At 39.0% G+C, this 26,179-nt stretch overlaps 2 long non-coding RNA genes across 3 annotated transcripts; one reads left to right on the top strand and one right to left on the bottom strand.

Moving 5' to 3' along the window:
- The first annotated feature begins 505 nt into the window (after nucleotides 1–505).
- On the top strand, nucleotides 506–8,819 carry LOC143121763 (uncharacterized). Its single transcript, XR_012986534.1, has 5 exons — nucleotides 506–889; nucleotides 2,037–2,117; nucleotides 2,429–2,461; nucleotides 4,587–4,860; nucleotides 8,758–8,819. It is a non-coding gene; the product is annotated as an uncharacterized LOC143121763 (long non-coding RNA).
- A 4,161-nt stretch (nucleotides 8,820–12,980) lies between these two features.
- Nucleotides 12,981–21,855, bottom strand: LOC143121764 (uncharacterized). Of its 2 annotated transcripts, XR_012986536.1 has the most exons (6): nucleotides 21,734–21,855; nucleotides 20,455–21,221; nucleotides 19,201–19,281; nucleotides 18,857–18,889; nucleotides 16,492–16,768; nucleotides 12,981–14,715 (listed from the first exon to the last, which is right to left on the bottom strand). It is a non-coding gene; the product is annotated as an uncharacterized LOC143121764 (long non-coding RNA). The 2 variants fall into 2 exon arrangements; XR_012986535.1 differs by having other exon boundaries at nucleotides 20,455–21,855.
- Between the last annotated feature and the right edge of the window lie 4,324 nt (nucleotides 21,856–26,179).

The raw sequence follows: 26,179 nt of genomic DNA, 5'->3' as shown, positions 1-26,179 counted from the left end.
TGTACTGTGTGAGTGTGTGTGTGTGTCTGTGAGTGGGTGTACATGTGTGTACTGTATGTGTGTCTGTTTGTGTGTGTGTGTGTGTGTGTGTGTGTGCGCATGCATGTGTGTGGGAACATTGGTGGTAAGTTGTAGGAGTGTGTGTAAGGAGATGTCTTTTATCTCCTGGATGAAAATTATACTCTTTCCCATTCATTTCCTATGGCGGTCATTTTTGACCGTAAACAAAAAAAGTGTTTCTACGTTGAATAAATCACTCAAAATTCAAGGGAAGTAGTCAAAATATATTCTATGTGTTCAAAAGCCTTTTGTGAAGGATATCATAAGATCATGAGGCAGTCTGATGAAAAATGCCATATTTATGGTACAGGGAATGGTTAAATCGGTCATTTTTGACCGGAACAGTGTTAGAAGGTTAACGTATACTATGTGTGGAGAGCATCCATTCACCATCTTTATCTCATTTTTGACGTAGGTGGCATTTAGAGGCTTTTGCATCTGGACCCTTCATATGTCATTTTCAACCCAGTCTCACGTCTGAACGTGTCACTGTCACGTTAATTAATCTATTGGGACGTGTTGTGTAACACGTTTCCTTGTTAAAAAACGTGTTGAGCAAAACGTAATTATCGTGTTACTATGACGTTGTATTTCGCTTTCAACGAGCCAACAGAACCACGTCATCTGTCAAAAAAGCCTGACCTCACAAAATGGGGAGAATGTTATTTGATGCTTTTGACGTGCAGTTTCACACTCTTAAGCCTGTTTTGAGTTGTGGATTAGAAGGAGCCACCTTCTGGCTAGCAGTTTGAGAAGCCTGAACCCCAGAATCCAGAAACAATAACCGAGCAGGGACGGAGAAAAAAGAAGAATCCAAATGGGAAATGAGGTGAGCCTTGCTACTGCCGCTAGCATGATTATTTTGCTAGCAATTGAGCAAAACATTTTAAAGTTGATTTAACATGAAATAGTAGCCTATGCATGGGCAATACTGTGAATTCAGAGTAGGCTTGCACAACTTATAATTTAGCTAACGTGCATGATGTAATGTTACATTAATCTGTAAAACAGCTGTTGTCTGTGTAAATTAGCGTAATATTGTTAGTGTGGGCTACAGCTAACAGCTGGGCCTATCAGCCAGGCATGTATAATCGATAATCATGATGAACGTGAATAGATTTCGTTGGGAAAACGCGCATTGTTATAGGCCACATATCAGGTATAAAACAATTGTATTCTGATACAGCAGTTCTCCAGATGTTAGATATTCACTTATATTATAATATAATATTGTATTTCTTTAACCTGATTAAGAGAGGGGTTTAATTCAATAGATAATTGCAATGTGTGTAGTATTATATTAGATAATAATATAGATATTAGATTAGGCTAGATTTAGATTAGATTCAACTTTATTGTAATTTAAAAGAGTAGGCTACAGGTACAGAGCCAATGAAATGCAGTTGACATCCAACCAGAAGTGTAGTTAGATAAATAGGCAAGTTTTCCAGATGACATGTGTACAGAGACAGAAATAGCCTATACAGTGAATATGGAATGTGTGTCTAGCCTATAACAAAACAAATTGATAGTAATACATACAGTAATAATGATAATAGCAGTAATTACAGTAGGCCACTCGCACTGTTGTTGGTGACGTGTCTGTTTCCTATTGTTCCATGCCACTCTCCTACTGTCTCCTTTACTGTCCTGCGCCACTCGCCTACTATATTTTGCCTCTTGCCTACTGTCCAGCACCATTCGTCTACCGTCTCCTATGCTGACCCACGCCATTCACCTACTGTTTCCTAACTGTCCCATGCCACAAACTGTAACATTAAGCTGACACAATCTTGCTGCACGGTTACTTATCTGCATGCAATCACTATTGCCAGCTGTTATGAGTAAACATTATATTGGGACACCAATATATTTCTGATTCATGGGCAGTGTATTTGCTACTGAAGAAAAGGAGAACACATAGTAATTGTTCTTGGATGGGTATTTAGAGTAAGGTTTCTATTGATCTTTTTCAGATAAGGCCTCTTCATTTTCAACTGTGAAGGATCTACATGGACTTGGTCTGGATAGCCTTTCCTGTTTTGATGAGCCAGTCGGTATGTATTAGACATTCTTTAGGATAAAAGGAGCCATATGTTATCAAAAATTCTACACCCATATGTAGAAAAGCTTTGTTGCTGTTTGTTATTGTTGTTGTTGAAAACTATGTTGAATGCAAAGAGATACATATGTCCCTTGAGAGGAGAGGGATGAGTGTGGATGGTTGAATTGTCCAACAGGCATAAAAATCTGATTGTGTATGATTGTGTTTGTGTCTGTATATGATTTTTTTGTACTTGTTGCATTTTAAGCATGCTTATATACTTTACGCCATGGTGGTCTAAATTGTCTTTATTGCCACTTGCAGGGTCTAGAGGAAAAACCCTATATGAGCCCCAGGGTGAGTAGTGTATAATTACTTTATCCCAAGCTTGATTTTCGTAGAAAGGTGTTCAAACCAAAGTCAAACCAAAATCTTCTAAAATAATAGATAGATAGATAGATTTATTATTTGTCCTTTCGGAAAATTGTTCTGCGCCATACAGTAGACAGTTAGACAAGACTGAATACAAGACGGAATATAGACCAGAATTTCCCTCACCCCAACCGCCCCCACCCTACCACACCCCCACACATACACAACATCTGGGGCCGTATTCACAAAGAATTTTAAGGCTAAAAGTAGCTCCTAAGTGGCGAATTTAGGAGCAACTCCTAAAAATAATGGGCGTGTCACTCCTAACTTTAGGACTCCTAATTTTTTTCACTAAAAGTAATTCACAAAGCATTTTAGACCTAAAAGTAGCACCTAAGTCTGGGACAGCTTAAAAGTAGTCGAGAGGACTCCTAACTCACTAAGACCTATTCACAAACAGCTTTTTGTGGCATTTCACGTTGCGATGTTTTGAAATGCGTCGCCTATGCGGCAACAGGAGCTTCCAATCGCGAGGGAACAATTTTGCATTCATAAAAGGGATGCAATAACGCCACCAACAACAACCAAAACTACTCATTGTTAACATGTAAATTAAATGTAACGTTTCATTGTGAATCAAATTAAAATGGTCTCTTCTTTGCAAACGTAGGCATATGTGACATTCAATAATGTTGCAAAAGATACTGCATCAGTCCGTATGTTTCATTAGGCTACTACTGTAGGCTATTTGTTTTGCCTTACTCTTTATTCATTTAGGCTAGGCCTTTTTATTCAATTATTCATCATCTTCCGTCCTTCGAGCTACTTGTGTAGCGCACGCATTCTCAGACCTGTCACCTGTCACTCATCATCGTAAGGGAGGTGTTTGGAATCATTCCCGCGTTACAATCATCAGCCAATCAAGGTGGTCACTTCAGTCAAGCTCGTGCATGAGTAATGACGTCATCCATAGCAACGAAGACTCACTCTTAGTTTAGGAGTTGCCATTTTTCCTTACTAAGAGTAGGTCTGAAAGGCTTTGTGAATAACTTTTAAGAGAAAACTCCTAGCTAAAATCTTTTAGTGCGATTTAGGAGTACTCCTAGTGGTAAGATAAAAGGCTTTGTGAATACGGCCCCAGGACAGAAGGCATAGACTCCACTACACATGTATAGAATGATAAAGTGCAGTTGTGCATACTGTGATAGTCCAGCTGGAAAAAAAGTGCATGGTCCTGCAGGTAACGTCTTGTTCAACAATGTAATGCTAGTTGGAATGAATTACCTACTGGCTCAATTTGTTTGGAAAGAAGGTAGCCTGAACTTCCCTGATGGCAACACCTCATATGCCTGGTGTATGGGATGTGACATATCTCTATTAATTGCATGACCTTTCTTCAACACCCTTCTTTCACAGGTCGTAGCAATACTGTCTAGTTTTTTCCCCTCAACATTGCTGGCCATGTTAACTATCTTGTTTTTTTTTGTCACTGACAAAGAGAAATACCAGGTAACACAACAAAAAAGTAGCATGCTCTCCACGTTATGGTTAAATTATCGGAATGAGTGCGATTGTGATGCAATCCTGCTTTTCAATTAGTTGAGATGGTGTTTGACATTAAATTATAAGCAGGTCAGTTTCACATAATAAGCTATTTGTTTCTTTGGGTCTGGGTAATTCATGTGACAAAAAATTCTGTTATAGGCTTCTACCGTTTTTCTGAAAAACAAAGCAGTACAACAACATTTCTATCTCCAAAATAATGCATTGTACGCATGTGTGTACTACGTAGTGCATGCAGCTTTTAATGTCCAAAGTAGCCTATACTGATTTTCCTGCATAAGAACTACAAATACTCCTCCAAAACTACAGTCTTGACACTTGAAGTTGTGGAGTTATATTTTAGTAGCCTATTCTATAATAGAATAAATACCCACATCAGTTTTACCCTTGTCTCACCTGTATACAACATATGTCTATGAATTGCAGTAGTGATCAAATGAAAAAGGAAAGAAAGGTGTCCTGATGTGTTGTTTAGGGATGGTCCTGCAATGTTTTCTCGACATATTTTTATGTCTTTTTTTTCTCCCCTCTACTTATGTTTTCACAGATCCTTGCTCCTATCCTGATGTATGGGTTGCACTTCATTATATGACTCTAACAGAACACTCACAGAAAGGAGAGTGGTGTCAAACTACAAGACAGCCAGCATGTAAGCAAGGCCTTGTTTGTCCTTGTTTGGCTACTCATTTGTCTACTTCCTGAAGAGGCTGAAGCATGATGGCCTTGACACCTCAGTCCTTGCTTCCATTAACAGCTGTGTTATGGAGTGCATCCTCACATCATGGTCTACTGCAGCGGTGGATACAGAGGACAATTGGCAGGTATTTTACATCACTTTTACATTACTTTTACTGTGATTTTGCTAGATATGGTTGTCGCTGTGCTGAATATAGGCCCATATTGTAGATCGAGAAACCGACTGTACAACTGATACATCTTGGGCTATACTATTAAGGGACAGCTGAATTGACCACCTAAACCATATATTTTCTGAAAGCAAATAGCCTCTAGAAGTCAATTAATATACATTAAGACATGTCCCACCTTCCTACTGACTTTGGTGCATCATAAGGCGTACATAGGCCCATATTGTAGATCGAGAAACGCATTGTACAGCGGATACATCTTGGGCTATACCATTAAAGGACAGCTGAATTGACCACCTAAACCATATATTTTCTGAAAGCCTATAGCCTCTAGATGTCAATTAATATACATTAAGACATGCCCCAACTTCCTACTGACTTTGGTGCATCATAAGGCATACATAGGCCCATATTGTAGATCGAGAAACGCATTGTACAGCTGATACATCTTGGGCTATACTGTTAAGGGACAGCTGAATTGACCACCTAAACCATATATTTTCTGAAAGCCTATAGCCTCTAGATGTCAATTAATATACATTAAGACATGCCCCAACTTCCTACTGACTTTGGTGCATCATAAGGCATACATAGGCCCATATTGTAGATCGAGAAACGCATTGTACAGCGGATACATCTTGGGCTATACTATTAAGGGACAGCTGAATTGACCACCTAAACCATATATTTTCTGAAAGCCTATAGCCTCTAGATGTCAATTAATATACATTAAGACATGCCCCAACTTCCTACTGACTTTGGTGCATCATAAGGCATACATAGGCCCATATTGTAGATCGAGAAACGCATTGTACAGCTGATACATCTTGGGCTATACTGTTAAGGGACAGCTGAATTGACCACCTAAACCATATATTTTCTGAAAGCCTATAGCCTCTAGATGTCAATTAATATACATTAAGACATGCCCCAACTTCCTACTGACTTTGGTGCATCATAAGGCATACATAGGCCCATATTGTAGATCGAGAAACGCATTGTACAGCTGATACATCTTGGGCTATACTGTTAAGGAACAGCTGAATTGACCACCTAAACCATATATTTTCTGAAAGCAAATAGCCTCTAGATGTCAATTAATATACATTAAGACATGTCCCACCTTCCTACTGACTTTGGTGCATCATAAGGCGTACATAGGCCTATATTGTAGATCAAGAAACCGATTGTACAACTGATACATCTTGGGCTATACTATTAAGCGACAGCTGAATTGACCACCTAAACCATATATTTTCTGAAAGCCTATAGCCTCTAGATGTCTATTAATATACATTAAGACATGTCCCACCTTCCTACTGACTTTGGTGCATCATAAGGTGTACATAGGCCCATAATGTAGATCGAGAAACGCATTGTACAGCGGATACATTTTGGGCTATACCATTAAGGGACAGCTGAATTGACCACCTAAACCATATATTTTCTGAAAGCAAATAGCCTCTAGGTGTCAATTAATATACATTAAGACATGTCCCACCTTCCTACTGACTTTGGTGCATCATAAGGCGTACATAGGCCCATATTGTAGATCGAGAAACGCATTGTACAGCGGATACATCTTGGGCTATACCATTAAAGGACAGCTGAATTGACCACCTAAACCATATATTTTCTGAAAGCCTATAGCCTCTAGATGTCAATTAATATACATTAAGACATGCCCCAACTTCCTACTGACTTTGGTGCATCATAAGGCATACATAGGCCCATATTGTAGATCGAGAAACGCATTGTACAGCTGATACATCTTGGGCTATACTGTTAAGGGACAGCTGAATTGACCACCTAAACCATATATTTTCTGAAAGCCTATAGCCTCTAGATGTCAATTAATATACATTAAGACATGCCCCAACTTCCTACTGACTTTGGTGCATCATAAGGCATACATAGGCCCATATTGTAGATCGAGAAACGCATTGTACAGCGGATACATCTTGGGCTATACTATTAAGGGACAGCTGAATTGACCACCTAAACCATATATTTTCTGAAAGCCTATAGCCTCTAGATGTCAATTAATATACATTAAGACATGCCCCAACTTCCTACTGACTTTGGTGCATCATAAGGCATACATAGGCCCATATTGTAGATCGAGAAACGCATTGTACAGCTGATACATCTTGGGCTATACTGTTAAGGGACAGCTGAATTGACCACCTAAACCATATATTTTCTGAAAGCCTATAGCCTCTAGATGTCAATTAATATACATTAAGACATGCCCCAACTTCCTACTGACTTTGGTGCATCATAAGGCATACATAGGCCCATATTGTAGATCGAGAAACGCATTGTACAGCTGATACATCTTGGGCTATACTGTTAAGGAACAGCTGAATTGACCACCTAAACCATATATTTTCTGAAAGCAAATAGCCTCTAGATGTCAATTAATATACATTAAGACATGTCCCACCTTCCTACTGACTTTGGTGCATCATAAGGCGTACATAGGCCTATATTGTAGATCAAGAAACCGATTGTACAACTGATACATCTTGGGCTATACTATTAAGCGACAGCTGAATTGACCACCTAAACCATATATTTTCTGAAAGCCTATAGCCTCTAGATGTCTATTAATATACATTAAGACATGTCCCACCTTCCTACTGACTTTGGTGCATCATAAGGTGTACATAGGCCCATAATGTAGATCGAGAAACGCATTGTACAGCGGATACATTTTGGGCTATACCATTAAGGGACAGCTGAATTGACCACCTAAACCATATATTTTCTGAAAGCAAATAGCCTCTAGGTGTCAATTAATATACATTAAGACATGTCCCACCTTCCTACTGACTTTGGTGCATCATAAGGCATACATAGGCCCATATTGTAGATCGAGAAATGCATTGTACAGCTGATACATCTTGGGCTGTACTATTAAGGGACAGCTTAGTTGACCACCTAAAGCATATATTTTCTGAAAGCCTATAGCCTCTAGATGTCAATTAATATATATTAAGACATGTCCCACCTTCCTACTGACTTTGACATATCATAAGGTGTACATAGGCCCATATTGTAGATCGAGAAACGCATTATACAGCGGATACATCTCGGGCTATACTATTAAGGGACAGCTGAATTGACCACCTTAATCATATATTTTCTGAAAGCCTATAGCCTCTAGATGTCAATTAATATACATTAAGACATGTCCCACCTTCCTACTGACTTTGGTGCATCATAAGGCGTTTGCAGGAAGGTGGACCATGTGCTAATGTATTATGTTAACTCACATGTATAAGTGACAAGCTTTAAGAAAATATATGGTTTGCATGGCTGAAACTGCTTTGCCTTTATGTTGGAGCTCAAAACCTATCATATGCCCCATTCATTTGCCAATATACAAAATAGTGCCATGTATTCATTTATGTCCTCCAACGTTTGCAGGAAGGTGGGCCATGTGCTAGTGTATTAAGGGACAGCTGAATTGACCACCTAAACCACATATTTTGTGAAAACCCATAGCCTCTAGATGTCAATTAATATTAATTAAGACATTTCCCACCTTCCTACTTACTCTGGCATATCATAAAGCATACATAGGCCCATATTGTAGATGGAGAAACAAATTGTTCAGTTAATACAATTTGGCGTACACTATTAAGGGACAGCTGATTCAACCACCTAAACCATACTAGGACTTGGTCCACCCTCTTTAAATACTTTTGCGCACTATATTAAAGGCATAGACCTGCATTTTATAAGTGGACTTTATAGTCATCAGTATGTTTGAACATGTCAAGAGAAACACTGAGATTGTAGTTTCTTTCTTTGTACACTTGTTTTATCTCTATTTCTAATTTCCAGGTTGTCAGCTGTTATCAGGCTCATCACCAAAGCAGAAAGACATGCCAGGAAGGAGCAAGGCAAAGCCCGGGGATTTTTCTGCAGTTGTTGCTGCCCGTTATAGAAGGACTGCTCCTGAGAATAGATGGGTGTCTACATCGTTTTGCAAAATGGGTCTTCTACACATGATGTTTGTCAAGCACTGCTCATTGACTGGACAGGTGTCCTCTGTATTGTGACCATTGGTCATAGGCGCCACATGACTGTCTCAAAGTCCTCTACATCATTCCGGTGACGGGACTTCTGGCCTAGTCTGACAGGATGGGTCTTGTGTTACTGTAACCAGACGGCTCAACAATGCATCATTCTCGTCCATGCCCTCATCGCCTCAAGACTGGAGTACTGCAACAGCATTCTCTATGGTCTTGAAAAATATTATTGTCTTTATTATTATTATTATTATTATTATTATTTACAGGTCTCTCTGCACCCGAACCAGCAGGTTCAGAGGAAGCTTCTTTTCTGTGGCTGTCACCCGACTGGACTGTAGCTCTGTATCCTGGTGACAACCAATCAACTAAGCCCCCAAATACCCTATTCCACCCATAGTGTTATTTATTTACAAATGCACATACTGTAATTACAATTATACATAACCATATTCTACTTCTCTTCATGCTATCCATCCTGAACATACACTTCTTACTACTCTTATAATGTTACTGTTTCTGCACTACAATGGTACTGTTACCACACTGCACATATCTGTCTATATGGTTCATACTGAATATCCATATTTATTCTGTTTTTCTCATATGTTGTGTTAATACACTGCCCATATTTATATCTAATTTATATTACTCTAAACCACTTTCTGTAAACCAACTGCATATTACTGTCTACACGACACTATACAGTATTTCTTGTCCTGCCTATGCACCATCTGTCTATACTTTGTATATCACATTGCACTTTTGCTTTGTACAGGGTTCCCACGGGTCATAGAATTTCTGGAATATCATGGAATTTTAGAAAGTCTATTCCAGACATGGAAAGTCAGGGAATTTTTATCAGTTTGGGGGCAAGGTCATGGAATATCAGGGAATTTTGTCGTAGTGGTTTATGATGTACTAGCCAAAATGCATATTTCCACACAGTATTGGTGTATATCTGGTTATTAGCTTTACAGCTTGCTTGAGTAGCCCAACTGCCAATGCCTATTTATTCATCTCTCGCTCTAAAAAAGTAAAAGACTCTTGATGCGGGTGCTCTGAAATCATTGGTCGGTATATTGTAAGTCATGGAAATTCAGGTGTTTTGTCAGGGAAAAGTCATAGAATTTTACATTTGACTTAGAGTGGGAACTCTGTACTTTTACTCTGCACAATGACAATAAAGGTGAATCTGATCAAATGTAAATTATTATTTAGTGCCTGTAGTGCTGCTTTGTATTAGCATACCTTTGCTGTTTGTTTTATGTGTATTGGACAACCCCCTGTTTAAAGCAATCACAAACTTACAGATTTTGATTGATCTTGATACACAGATGTGTGTTGTGCTGAAATAAACCCAATTTCACTTATCTTAGGTGCTGTGAGACTTTTGATGCACAAGAAATCTTAAGAAATGGCCGTTCAGAGAGCATTGTTTTGACAGATGTTGACCAACAAAGTTCTTAAATCATACACAAATCATTAAAACATCCATATTTTGATTGAATATGATGCACAGAAGTGTGTTGTGCTGAAATAAACCCAATTTCACTTATCTTAGGTGCGGTGGGAATTTTGATGCACAAGAAATCTTTAGAAATGGCCGTTCAGAGAGCATTTTTTGACAGATGTTGACCAACAAAAGTTATTAAATCATACACAAACCATTAAAACATCCATATTTTGATTGAATATGATGCACAGAAGTGTGTTGTGCTGAAATAAACCCAATTTCACTTATCTTAGGTGCGGTGGGAATTTTGATGCACAAGAAATCTTTAGAAATGGCCGTTCAGAGAGCATTTTTTGACAGATGTTGACCAACAAAAGTTATTAAATCATACACAAACCATTAAAACATCCATATTTTGATTGAATATGATACACAGAGGTGTGCTGTGCTGAAATAAACCCAATTTCACTTATCTTAGGTGCTGTGGGACTTTTGATGCACAAGAAATCTTAAGAAATGGCTGTTCAGAGAGCATTGTTTTGACCAACAAAAGTTCTTAAATCATACACAAACCATTAAAACATACATATTTTGATTGAATATGATACACAGAGGTGTGCTGTGCTGAAATAAACCCAATTTAACTTATCTTAGGTGCTGTGGGAATTTTGATGCACAAGAAATCTTCAGAAATGGCCGTTCAGAGAGCATTTTTTGACAGATGTTGACCAACAAAAGTTCTTAAATCATACACAAACCATTAAAACATCCATATTTTTATTGAATATGATACACAGAGGTGTGCTGTGCTGAAATAAACCCAATTTCACTTATCTTAGGTGTTGTGGGACTTTTGATGCACAAGAAATCTTCAGAAATAACTGTTTAGAGAGCATATTTGACAGATATTGACCAACAAAAGTTCTTAAATCATAAACAAACCATTAAAACATCCATATTTTGATTGAATATGATACACAGAGGTGTGCTGCGCTGAAATAACCCCAATTTCACTGATCTTACCTGCCATGGCAAGTTTGATGCACCGGGCATACTCAGAAACTACAATTGAGACACCCATATGGCCAGACAGGCCTAGGTAAGTGTCACACCCATTATTTCATGAAATGTCAACATGTGGCACATATTTTGATACAGGGAATGATAACAAACGTGTTTGTCAAATTTGAGACCTCTAGCTGCTTGTATGTTGTCAGGAGGCGGAGCCAAAGATTGGAAAATGTAGATTTCTAGGGGGCGCTATAGAGTCTATGAATGTGTGAGGTGTGATTTTACATATCTCGTATATTTTATGTCATAGATAGATGTCACATGCCAAATGTAGTCTGTTTATGAGGTATGCAAGTTAGAAATGCTAACCCTAGGTTTAAAAGGCCATAATTTTCATAGGTCAGACAGGCCTTGATAGGATTACACCAGTTAATTCAAGATAGTACCAACATGTGGCACATATTTTGATACAGGTAATGATAACAAACTTGTTTGTCAAATTTGAGACCTCCAGCTGCTTGTATGTTGTCAGGAGGCGGAGCCAAAGATTGGAAAATGTAGATTTCTAGGGGGCGCTATAGAGTCTATGAATGTGTGAGGTGTGATTTTACATATCTCGTATATTTTATGTCATAGATAGATGTCACATGCCAAATTTAGTCTGTTTATGAGGTATGCAAGTTAGAAATGCTAACCCTAGGTTTAGATGGCCATAATTTGCATAGGTCAGACAGGCCTAGATAGGATTACACCAGTTAATTCAAGATAGTACCAACATATGGCACATATTTTGATATACGGGATGATAACAAACTAGTTTGTCAAATTTAGGACATCTAATGACTTGTGTGTTGCCAGGAGGCGGAGCCAAATATAGGAAATATTGGATTTCTAGGGGGTGCTATAGAGTCTGTGAATATGTGAGATGCGATTTAACTACACACTCAAATATAGCTGCTTGTGTGTTGTCAGGAGGCGGAGCCAAAGATTGAAAAAAAAAAGGATTTGTAGGGGGTGCTACAGAGTCTGAATATGTGAGGGTTGAGTCCATTTCACTATATTTTGTGTCATCCAAGGATGTTACATGTCAAATTTAATCAGTCATATTCTAGTTAGAAATGCGAAACCAATGTGTACATGTCCATAAATTGCAAAGGTCAGACAGGTCAGATAAACTTACACCAGTAATTTTCAACTAATAACATGTAGCACAAATTGATATAAAGGGCATAGAAATTGGCAACTGGTTTGCCGTATTTGAGACCAGTAGCTGAGTTTGTATTGCTGTAGCTTGATGTGAGGTAATTTCACTTTGAGGTTTCTGAATGTGTGAGGTAATTTCACTCCGATCCCATATTTACTAACCCTAGGTTAATAGGTCATAGGTTAGACAGGCCTTTGTAGGGTCACACCAATTACTTCACAACATTAGCACATATAATGCATGGGATGAAAACAGACTTATCTGAGGTTAATTTAAGCCTTGACCTTGCTGATGAAAACCAGAGTGCAGTCAATCAGTGGTCCAAACATATAGAACCAGTACAAGTGAAAGACAATTCAAGTAATTATTTACATGGAGAGTCCTTTACTATCAAAGATGCTTTAATGTACATTGATACATGAAGGGGATATTGAAGTACTCCCAAAGTCCCAAAGAAGGATGACAATACAATAGTATTATAGTCAATTAACATTATTCAATAAAGAATATGGTTACAATTTCAATCATGATTTAAGGAAATTGACTTTCAAAAACTATTGTAATCAGTTAGCGTTTTTAAAGTGATTATGGATTTTTATAGTCTAAGAGCAAAAATAGTAGTACTGCTTAAGCCTATATGATGCACCAAAGTAAATAGGAATGTTGGACATGTCTTAATTCATATTAATTGACATCTACAGACTATAGGCTTTAAGGAAATATATGGTTTAGATGGTCAATTCAGCTGTCCCTTAATAGTGTAGGCCAAAATGTATTAGCTGAACAAAATTCTTCTAAGTTACCCTAGCAACAACCTAGCAACCAACATAAGAACCATAGCAACAACCTAGCAACCATATTAATTACCCTACCAACAACCTCACAACTACCACCACAATGTCAACCGAGCAACCACCATTGCAACCAACATGATTAACCTTGCAACCAGCATAGCAACCACTTTATTTGGAATAGCAACCACCATATCTACTCTAGCAACATCCTAGCAACCACCTGTACAATGCCAACCTAGCAACCACTTTGATAGTCAACCAACATGACTAACCTCGCAACCATCTCAATTACCCTAGCAACCAGCCTAGCAATCACTTAATTTAGTATAGGCACCACCATATCTACTCTAGCAACACCCTAGCAACCTTCTCAGTTACTCTATCACCAACCTAGCAACCAACATGATTGCCCTATAAACCTGCATAGCAACCACCATATATCCCGTAGCAACACCATAGCAACCTTCTCAGTTACCCTAGCAATAGCTTAGCAACCACTACCATAGCAACCCCTATGTTTCACAAAATACCTTTAGAAAGCATCCAGGGTTTCCCGCAGAAAATTGGTTAGTCAAAGTGGTATGGTGGGGTGGGGTGTTCTTGTTTGTGCGATACAATAAAGACTCCACCATACAAACTATACCACACTATACACATTTTTACAAATACGAACAGTGAATTAATGTGTGCAACTTTAACAAACATTATACAAACTATACAACAATGAAGTGGAAAATAATGCAAAAGAAAGAAAAACAACATTTTCAAAATGTGCAAACATAATCACAGTCACTGCTTATGGCAGAGCTGACAGCATCGCTACAGCCATACTCCTTGGTTTAAAAAAACACAATTCAAGGGCCCTTTGATAATTGCACTTTTTAACAAGTGCGGACCATTTATGCTTTCATGCAGGCTATCAGACTGTTGCTCTGCAGCCTGTTCTGCAAGTCTATCTTGATCTATACATGGAGAGTGAATGAAGTTTAGATTATTTTAGACTTTTGTGTAAGATGTGTAAGATTTACACAAACAATGATAAATAAAGCGATGACACCACCCGCTGCAGACCATAGGATGTGAGAATGCGCTCCACAACACAGCTGTAAATGGAAGCAAGGACTGAGGTGTCAAGGCCAGCATGCTTCAGCCCCTTCAGGAAGTGGACAAACAAGGCCTTGTTTACATGCTCGCTGTCTTGTTGTTTGAAGAAAGACACTGCTTTAACAGCTCCTTTGTGTAGGTGTCCTGTTGGAGTCATATAATGAAATGGAATGCATACATCAGGATATCAGGAGCGAGGATCTGTGAAAACATAAGTAGAAGAGAGAAATTTAAGATATGTTTAGAACATTTTGAGCTCCAACACAAAGGCAAAGCAGTTTCAGCCATGCAAACCATATATTTTCTTAAAGCCTGTCACTTGTACATGTGAGTTAACAGACTAGTACATGGCCCACCTTCCTGCAAACTTTGGAGGACATAAATGTATACATGACACTATTTTGTATTGTCAAAGTCAGTAGAAAGGTGGGACATGTCTTAATGTATATTAATTGACATCTAGAGGCTATAGGCTTTCAGAAAATACAGTATATGGTTTAGGTGGTCAATTCAGCTGTCCCTTAATATTATAGCCCTAGATGTTTCAACTGTAAAATGCGTTTCTCGATCTACATTATGGGCCTATGTACGCCTTATGATGCACCAAAGTCAGTAGGAAGGTGGGGCATGTCTTAATGTATATTAATTGACATCTAGAGGCTATAGGCTTTCAGAAAATATATGGTTTAGGTGGTCAATTCAGCTGTCCCTTAATAGTATAGCCCAAGATGTATCAGCTGTACAATGCGTTTCTCGATCTACAATATGGGCCTATGTACGCCTTATGATGCACCAAAGTCAGTAGGAAGGTGGGACATGTCTTAATGTATATTAATTGACATCTAGAGGCTATTTGCTTTCAGAAAATATATGGTTTAGGTGGTCAATTCAGCTGTTCCTTAACAGTATAGCCCAAGATGTATCAGCTGTACAATGCGTTTCTCGATCTACAATATGGGCCTATGTATGCCTTATGATGCACCAAAGTCAGTAGGAAGTTGGGGCATGTCTTAATGTATATTAATTGACATCTAGAGGCTATAGGCTTTCAGAAAATATATGATTTAGGTGGTCAATTCAGCTGTCCCTTAATAGTATAGCCCAAGATGTATCCGCTGTACAATGCGTTTCTCGATCTACAATATGGGCCTATGTACGCCTTATGATGCACCAAAGTCAGTAGGAAGGTGGGACATGTCTTAATGTATATTAATTGACATCTAGAGGCTATTTGCTTTCAGAAAATATATGGTTTAGGTGGTCAATTCAGCTGTCCCTTAATAGTATAGCCTAAGATGGATCAGCTGTACAATGCGTTTCTCGATCTACAATATGGGCCTATGTACACCTTATGATGCACCAAAGTCAGTAGGAAGGTGGGGCATGTCTTAATGTATATTAATTGACATCTAGAGGCTATAGGCTTTCAGAAAATATATGGTTTAGGTGGTCAATTCAGCTGTCCCTTAATAGTATAGCCCAAGATGTATCAGCTGTACAATGCGTTTCTCGATCTACAATATGGGCCTATGTACGCCTTATGATGCACCAAAGTCAGTAGGAAGGTGGGACATGTCTTAATGTATATTAATTGACATCTAGAGGCTATTTGCTTTCAGAAAATATAAGGTTTAGGTGGTCAATTCAGCTGTCCCTTAACAGTATAGCCCAAGATGTATCAGCTGTACAATGCGTTTCTCGATCTACAATATTGGCCTATGTACGCCTTATGATGCACCAAAGTCAGTAGGAAGTTTGGGCATGTCTTAATGTATATTAATTGACATCTAGAGGCTATAGGCTTTCAGAAAATATATGATTTAGGTGGTCAATTCAGCTGTCCCTTAATAGTATAGCCCAAGATGTATCAGCTGTACAATGCGTTTCTCGATCTACAATATGGGCCTATATTTAGCACAGCGACAACCATATCTAGCAAAATCACAGTAAAAGTAATGTAAAAGTGATGTAAAATACCTGCCAATTGTCCTCTGTATCCACCGCTGCAGTAGACCATGATGTGAGGATGCACTCCATAACACAGCTGTTAATGGAAGCAAGGACTGAGGTGTCAAGGCCAGCATGCTTCAGCCTCTTCAGGAAGTAGACAAATGAGTAGCCAAACAAGGACAATCAAGGCCTTGCTTACATGCTGGCTGTCTTGTAGTTTGACACCACTCTCCTTTCTGTGAGTGTTCTGTTGGAGTCATATAATGAAGTGCAATCCATACATCAGGATATCAGGAGCAAGGATCTGTGAAAACATAAGTAGAGGGGAGAAAAAAAGACATAAAGATATGTCGAGAAAACATTGCAGGACCATCCCTAAACAACACATCAGGACACCTTTCTTTCCTTTTTCATTTGATCACTACTGCAATTCATAGACATATGTTGTATACAGGTGAGACAAGGGTAATACCGATGTGGGTATTTATGCAATTATAGAATAGGCTACTAAAATATAACTCCACAACTTCAAGTGTCAAGACTGTAGTTTTGGAGGAGTATTTGTAGTTCTTATGCAGGAAAATCAGTATAGGCTACTTTGGACATTAAAAGCTGCATGCACTACGTAGTACACACATGCGTACAATGCATTATTTTGGAGATAGAAATGTTGTACTGCTTTGTTTTTCTGAAAAACGGTAGTAGCCTATAACAGAATTTTTTGTCACATGAATTACCCAGACCCAAAGAAACAAATAGCTTATTACGTGAAACTGACCTGCTTATAATTTAATGTCAAAGACCATCTCAACTAATTGAAAAGCAGGATTGTATCACCATCACACTCATTCTGATAATTTAACCATAACGTGTCGTGAACAATGATTTATTTGGCTAATTATCACGTATTTGTCCACGTCTTTTACCATTATAAGACATTGAATTGTACTAAGAAATTGCTCATTTCAATTACCCAGACCCAAAGAAACAAATAGCTTATTACATGAAACTGACCTCATTATAATTTAATGTCAAACACCATGTCAACTAATTGAAAAGCAGGATTGTATCACCATCGCATTCATTTCGATAAGACATTGACTAAGAAATTGCACTAATTTCGCGTGATTCTAGTTGTTTTACAGCATAAAGGAGTTTTAGTCAGGATAACTATCTCTATATTTTGTTCGAAACAACAAAAAACAACAACATTATTATTATTATTTACTAAATTTACGTAGTTTAACTTACCTTACCCCACACGGCCAGCTCTACGATGCGTTTCCACTTTCTTGTGGTGGCGTGTGTCACATGACAGCAACCAGCCTATCACACTGGGGCTCTTATACGGGGCTCTTCGGCGTTTTTCGAGCGTTTTCATACCTCATAAAATCTGCAGATGACACAGCAATAGTGGGCTTAATACAGAATAGCGAGGAGACCAACTACAGGGCCTGGGTGGATCAATTCGCGAAATGGTGTAGGTCCAGCTGTCTTCTTCTAAATATACAGAAAACAAAGCAAATAATAATAGACTACAGTACAGAACTGGGAGCCAGCCCCCCCAGTGTATGGTTAAAAATGGTGAGGATGTTGTGATTGTAGTCGAGTACAAGTACTTAGGCACAATAATAGATAATAAGTTGCAATGGGACAGTAATACCAACACCATCTATAAAAAGGGGCTGCAGAGGCTGCATTTTATGTGCAAACTAAGACAATTTAGAGTGGATAGAGATATGTTACTTTTCTATCATTCATTTGTGGAGAGCATGCTATTTTTTTGTTGTGTTACCTGGTATTTCTCTTTGTCAGTGACCAAAAAGAAAACAAACTGAGCAAGATAGTTAACATGGCCAGCAAGGTTGAGGGGCAAAAACTAGACAGTATTGCTACGACCTGTGAAAGAAGGGTGTTGATGAAAGGTCATGCAATTAATAGAGATATGTCACATCCCATACACCAGGTTCAGGCTACCTTCTTTCCAAACAAATTGAGCCAGTTGGTAATTCATTCCAACTAGCATTATATTGATGAACAAGACGTTACCTGCAGGACCATGCACTTTCTTTCCAGCTGGACTATCACAGTATGCACAACTGCACTTTATCATTCTATACATGTGTAGTGGGGTCTGTGCCTTCTGCCCTGATGTTGAGTATGTGTGGGGGTGTGGTAGGGTGGGGGCGGTTGCGGTGAGGGAAATTCTGGTCTATATTCCGTCTTGTATTCAGTCTTGTCTAACTGTCTACTGTATGGCGCAGAACAATTTTCTGAAAGGACAAATAATAAATCTATCTATCTATTATTTTAGAAGATTTTGGTTTGATTTTGGTTTGAACACCTTTCTACGAAAATCAAGCTTGGGATAAAATAATTATACACTACTCACCCTGGGGCTCATATAGGGTTTTTCCTCTAGACCCTGCAAGTGGCAATAAAGACAATTTAGACCACCATGGCGTAAAGTATATAAGCATACTTAAAATGGAACAAGTACAAAAAATCATATACAGACATAAACACAATCATACACAATCATAAATTTTTCGCCTGTTGGACAATTCAACCATCCACACTCATCCCTCTCCTCCCAAGGGACATATGTATCTTTTTGCATTCAACGTAGTTTTCAACAACAACAATAACAAACAGCAACAAAGCTTTTCTACATATGGGTGTAGAATTTTTGATAACATATGGCTCCTTTTATCCTAAAGAATGTCTAATACATACCGACTGGCTCATCAAAACAGGAAAGGCTATCCAGACCAAGTCCATGTAGATCCTTCACAGTTGAAAATGAAGAGGCCTTATCTGAAAAAGATCAATAGAAACCTTACTCTAAATACCCATCCAAGAACAATTACTATGTGTTCTCCTTTTCTTCAGTAGCAAATACACTGCCCATGAATCAGAAATATATTGGTGTCCCAATATAATGTTTACTCATAACAGCTGGCAATAGTGATTGCATGCAGATAAGTAACCGTGCAGCAAGATTGTGTCAGCTTAATGTTACAGTTTGTGGCATGGGACAGTTAGGAAACAGTAGGTGAATGGCGTGGGTCAGCATAGGAGACGGTAGACGAATGGTGCTGGACAGTAGGCAAGAGGCAAAATATAGTAGGCGAGTGGCGCAGGACAGTAAAGGAGACAGTAGGAGAGTGGCATGGAACAATAGGAAACAGACACGTCACCAACAACAGTGCGAGTGGCCTACTGTAATTACTGCTATTATCATTATTATGTATTATTATCAATTTGTTTTGTTATAGGCTAGACACACATTCCATATTCACTGTATAGGCTATTTCTGTCACTGTACACGTCATCTGGAAAACTTGCCTATGTATTTAACTGTTGTACATAATTAATCTTGATCGTCTACATAACTGCTTCTTTGCACTTCTGGTTGGATGTCAACTGCATTTCATTGGCTCTGTATTTGTAGCCTACTCTTTTAAATTACAATAAAGTTGAATCTAATCTAAATCTAGCTTAATCTAATCTCTAATATTATGGGCCACACACATTGCAATTCTATATTGAATTAAACCCCTCTCTTAATCAGGTTAAAGAAATACAATATTATATTATAAGTGAATATCTAACATCCGGAGAACTGCTGTATCAAAATACAATTGTTTTATACCTGATATGTGGCCTAAAACAATGCCCGTTTCGCAACGAAATCTATTCACGTTCATCATGATTATCGATTATACATGCCTGGCTGATAGGCTACCTCCCAGCTGTTAGCTGTAGCCCACACTAACAATATTACGCTAATTTACACAGACAACAGCTGTTTTACAGATTAATGTAACATTACATCATGCACGTTAGCTAAATTATAAGTTGTGCAAGCCTACTCTGAATTCACAGTATTGCCCATGCATAGGCTACTATTTCATGTTAAATCAACTTTAAAATGTTTTGCTCAATTGCTAGCAAAATAATCATGCTAGCGGCAGTAGCAAGGCTCACCTCATTTCCCATTTGGATTCTTCTTTTTTCTCCGTCCCTGCTCGGTTATTGTTTCTGGATTCTGGGGTTCAGGCTTCTCAAACTGCTAGCCAGAAGGTGGCTCCTTCTAATCCACAACTCAAAACAGGCTTAAGAGTGTGAAACTGCACGTCAAAAGCATCAAATAACATTCTCCCCATTTTGTGAGGTCAGGCTTTTTTGACAGATGACGTGGTTCTGTTGGCTCGTTGAAAGCGAAATACAACGTGATAGTAACACGATAATTACGTTTTGCTCAACACGTTTTTTAACAAGGAAACGTGTTACACAACACGTCCCAATAGATTAATTAACGTGACAGTGACACGTTCAGACGTGAGACTGGGTTGGTCATTTTATGGGGACATAAACAGTTGATAATTGTCCTTCAAATAAATCTAAACTTTCTAATAAGTCTCATCAGCTAAACTTCCAATGATCTAACCTGGAGGGCCCTGGCTCACGCTGATTTTCAGGAGTTTCAGCAGGGGAGTTGGGTGGTGTCTCTGACTGTAGCAAAGCACTGGTCCTGTTTCTGGCTCTGGCTTGACTTTTTGCCTCTCTCCATTTCTTTCTTTTTGCCCTCTTCTCTCTCCCACTGAGCTCATTGACACCCTTCTTCTTTCCAGTCTCTCTGTCTTTTTTCCATTTGACCCTTTCTTTCTCAAGGTACTTTCTTCTTTTGTCTGGGTCAGCATCACGACGTTCCCGATATCTCCTTGCTATCTCAGCTCCTTTTGATCTCATTCCTTGAAAAAGACGATTCAAAATGTTCCCTTACACATTTTAATTGGCAGTCCCTGTAAACTAGGCTTGCCTTATCAAACTAGGCTTGCTGATACCGATATCGCCAAAAAATTGTCCAAATTGTCTAATTGTCCAAATTTACTATGTATAGCATGTACTGTTATAAAATGTGTGTAATAGCTGTTGTAATATGTGTAACATTATCAGCATGTGGCCTAAACTATGCACATGTCCTTCCTGTCATGAACCATGTCCACCCTGTCATGGAAGGCTTGCTGACAGGGTGGACATTTTTGGCTAATGTTAGCATTTAATGAGCACATGGTGGACCTTCACTTAGCAACATGCTACAGTCAGCAAGCTGACTATGTACTGTTTTACAAATATATTTCAAAGTTCTGATTTTTCTATCAATTGATATTTCACTATGACAGAGTGGACATGTTAAGCTTGACAACATCCAACTACACACATAATATGATGAAAATTATGAAACATAAGTGGAAATACTTACTCTGCAACTCGCCACTGCTTCAGTCTCCATTGAAGAAAGAAAAAATGCTCGTAGTGATGTCACTGAAAACATCAGTGGGTTTCTTAAAGGGACAGTTACCCCATAATGACAGGGTGGACCGCAATTTCAGACACATGCAAAATGTTCAATATGATTATGAAAATACAATATACATGATCAAAATGACTTGTTTTATCAAATAACTTATTGTGGACAATAAAACCATGTAAACATTTTTTTGATTTAGCATCATTTAACCACTTATTACACACACTGTAGTTAGCCGAGCAGTGTGTGGGACATGCCAAAATCACGTACATCCAATGAAAAGAAATTCTATAAAATGAAGGAAACAAATTTTAAGAGACTTATCATTGTACTGATATGTTTGCAAGTGTTTGGCCACTTATAATAAGACCTCAGACTTTCATTATTCTGCTACATTTTCATGATGACTGAGTGAGTCTGATGAGGACACCAAAGGCACTTCATAGTGATATTGACTCATGTAATGCTAAACCTGTGCGGCTAGCTCAGGAAATCTGCACAGTAGCCTACACATGCACAAAAATTGCTGTAAACAGGTGGAAGTTGGAACCATTGATTAAATTAAAATATATTTGAATATAGATTTTTTCCTATATGCCCATTTCTGTATATTTTTGTTCTGTATGTTCTGTATGTCCATACACATACAAATAATATATTTGAAATATATTTTCACAATATATTTTTGAAATATATGTAAATATTGAAAATCGGCCCAAACATATATTTTTGACGCTTAAAAATATATTTAGATATATTTTATTCTGTACGGCGGGCTTCTTAACGCTAAGTAGTTCGTAACCTCTACCTTAACATTTTCACGTAGGCCTATTTCCAGAAAGGTTTGCTATGAATGTCTTGTACTTCGTTCGTTGAAAATTGATTTCTGAGCATTCAATGTCAACCAGTTCAGCCCTTTCAAGGTGGACAGTGTCTTGTACGTCGGACGTAAGCATATATATATGGGACGTAAGGAGCTTTTCGTAAGACTCCTAAGGGACAGTTCGGGATCCACGACTATAAAGGTAAACAAGCTTTTTTGTTATTTTTTGTTCCCTGTCTGTCTCCATCTCTGTACATGCCCACTTGGTTACTTCCTAGTTCCTTTGTCCTTGTTAACCTTAAGTGCCAAAAATATATTGTTTGGGCCAATTTTGAATATGTACATATATTTCAAAATATATTATGAAAATATATTTTTTTTGTGCGTGTGCGTAAAACAATCAAAACAATGAAAAAGTTCAACCCAGGCTGGCTGGATGGGGTCTGAATGGGACAACTAAGCTGGTAGGTGGAGAGCACAAGCAAGCTGGAGGCCTCAGGTGGAAGCCACAATGGCTGAGCAGACAGACAAGAGCCTTCAGGAAAATGGTCCAAAGGCAGTGCCCAGGTGGGACCAGTGGTGAAGACGGAACCCTTCCAGAGGGCAGTCAGGAGTCTGGGGACAAAGCTGTCCATGACCCTTAGTTCTACATGTGCTAAGGTGGTTCTAAGGTGATTTCACTGCCTTTCCTGCCTCATCTGCCGTCTGCCTGCTTGACCAGTGTATGAGCCTTATGAGTCTTTGTCGCAGACCTCAAACCTTTCACTCATAGATGTTTGTCCAACCTTTCTCCCTTTTGTCGCGGATGCCTTCCTGTTTGATTTCCTATAGTTGTACCCAAATCCCAATGCATTATCTGATTATTTAGGCCTACTGTCTAAAATGCTAAAACCAAAACACTTACTGCGGGGCGTATTAAGGCCCCATTGTACTTGCTGCTAACGACGCATACACGTACGCATCATGGGTATTCATTTAGTGTAATCATCAGACCTGTGCACCAGCTGAGGAAAACCTCTCTCACTCTGTGGTACCTCATCGCCACCCAGTGGTTAACATTTGCTACGTGCCAGGAGGGCAAAATTACTAAGGGAGCCAGACTCTCATTTCAGGAACATCACATTTTTATTGTCTGTCTAAGACAGCACATGGACTTACTACAGAACAATACCATACTGAAAGACTAAAGATCTACACCTGATATATATTTCAACTGCTTGAGTACTGACTATAACTGGGAAACCACATATGATGCAATTAAGTTTGCTTCATAAGCTACTTGTTCTTTTTCATTTCCTTTCCAAATTTAGAAAGCATTATATTGCCTTGCTTTTATGTCCTCAGTGAGTCCTCCCAGGAGGATTTTTATTATCTCTTCCACAATTCAGAATGACACCTTTTCTGTGCCGCCATTTATTATGACCGCCGCGCAGCGAAGCGGCGGTCATATAGGTTTAGTCAGATTTTTTTTTTTTTCTTTTTCGCATGTCCAAATTTCTGTCAATGATTCCCGGGACACTGAAAGACCGGGGTAGACGAAACTTGGTGGGCATGTAACCCCATATGGATAGCATGGAACCATCGTTTTTCGTTTTGATCTGTAGCCCCCCCGCTGGACTGCACCCCCCGAAAGGAGGGTAGGGCAGACACAGTTTTCTGTGAATATCTCGAGAACCGTAAGGTTTAGGAGGACCATTTTTTTTTGTATGTTGATCTCAAGGGGCCATGTCAACCCATTCCATAACCACTCATTTCATGTATAGCGCCACCTAGTTAAACACAAAAAAGTAAAAATGAGGTGTTGTAATCACAGGTATCTGTGACCTAACATAGTCAAAACTGCACAAAATTGGAAGTGTAGGATCATTATGACACCCTCTGAATGCACGCCAAGTTTCGTGGAATTCCGTTCATGGGGGGCCACACAATAAATTAATTTATGTTACTATACACCAACTGGCCTGTAGGTGGCCGGAGACAGTTTTCTGTGAATATCTCGAGAACCGTAGGGCCTAGGAGGTCCACCTTTTTTTTGTATGTTGATCTCAAGGGGCCATGTCAACCCATCCCATTACCACTTATTTCATGTATAGCGCCACCTAGTTAAAAATTAAAAAGCAAAAAATTAGGTGTTCTCATCACAATATCTCTGGCTGACATGGTCAAAACTGCACGAAATTGAAAGTGTAGGATCATTATGACACCCTCCGAATGCATGCCAAGTTTTGTGTACTTTCGTTCATGGGGGGCCTTACAATAAAACAATTTATGTGTACATTTAGTGACGTACACCAACAAGGATTCCCGGGACACTGAAAGACCGGGGTACACAAAACTTGGTGGGCATGTACCCCCACATGGATAGCATGGAACTGTCATTTTTCGTTTTGATCTGTAGCCCCCCCGCTGGACTGGACCCCCCGAAAGGAGGGTAGGCCAGACACAGTTCTCTGTGAATATTTTGAGAACTGTAGGGCCTAGGATGACCATTTTTTCCGTATATTTGCCTCCAGGGGTCATGTTAACCCAGTTCATGTGCACACATGTGCACAAACAGATACACACACACACACACATTCACAGTAATCATACGTATGACCAGGGCCGGCCCGAGGCATAAGCGAACTAAGCGGCTGCTTGGGGCCTCCTGGCCACCAGGGGGCCCCCAATCGAGTTTCTTTTTTTTTTTTTTACATAATAAATAACGTAAACAAGTGACATCAATGAATGAATAAATGAAACAATTATCATTCAAATCAAGAAAATTATGATTTCATGATCAATATGCCTGCCTACTGCTACTGTGTCTGCCAGCCTTTGAGTCACGCGCATAAAGTAGACACCTCGGGTGCATATACAATTCGTGCAGACACTGCATCAAGTTCAACAATCGGAAGAGACGGTAATGTTAAGACAAGTCACAAAAAAGGACGTATCTCTCTGGTGCCGAAAACAGAACAAAGAAAATGACAGAGGAGGAGAAAAACGAGCAAGATACAGGTATGTTTTGCATGATTATTTACAGTATGTTTTGTGCTTGAGGTAGCTAGCTAGCTGTCATGATCTATAAGCCATCACCAGAGCTAAATCTCCGCCATCAACAGAGAAATGTCTCCCATTAATATATATTTATCTAGATGTATTTCAGATGTCAAGGATATTGGGATTGTTTTGGATGTTCAAGCATGTACCCTTGCTCTAGGTGGGCTTATTATGTCGTAAATTAAAGTTAGCTAGCTGACTGAAGTGGACATTAGCACTACAGTAGCTACATGAAAACGTAGCTGAAGGCAAATTTACCACAGAGGGATTGTTTCTGATTTCGTACCTGAAAGTGTTGATAGTTTATTACTGCTCTATAATATGTGACATAGTGGTAAGTCTGATAGCAACAACAGACTAAGCCCAGGCTCCCAGTCCCAACCCAACCCACTGACTAGCGCGACTCTGGGCATCGGTAACGTTCCAGCTTCATAGGCAAAGATGGAACAGCAGTGCGCTCTGCTCTAAGATCTTTGGAGAGAGATGGTAGTGTTTGAGAAAATATACCATGTTGGGTGGGGAGACTTCTGTGA

This window comes from Alosa pseudoharengus, unplaced genomic scaffold (genome assembly GCF_046254945.1).
Source record: "Alosa pseudoharengus isolate Yale_2024_CS ecotype anadromous, Long Island Sound unplaced genomic scaffold, YU_APseudo_1.1 YU_APseudo_1.1_scf_13, whole genome shotgun sequence".
NCBI lineage: Eukaryota > Metazoa > Chordata > Actinopteri > Clupeiformes > Clupeidae > Alosa > Alosa pseudoharengus.
The sequence above is the reverse complement of the archived record's forward strand: the minus strand, read 5'-3'. Positions and strand labels throughout refer to the sequence as shown.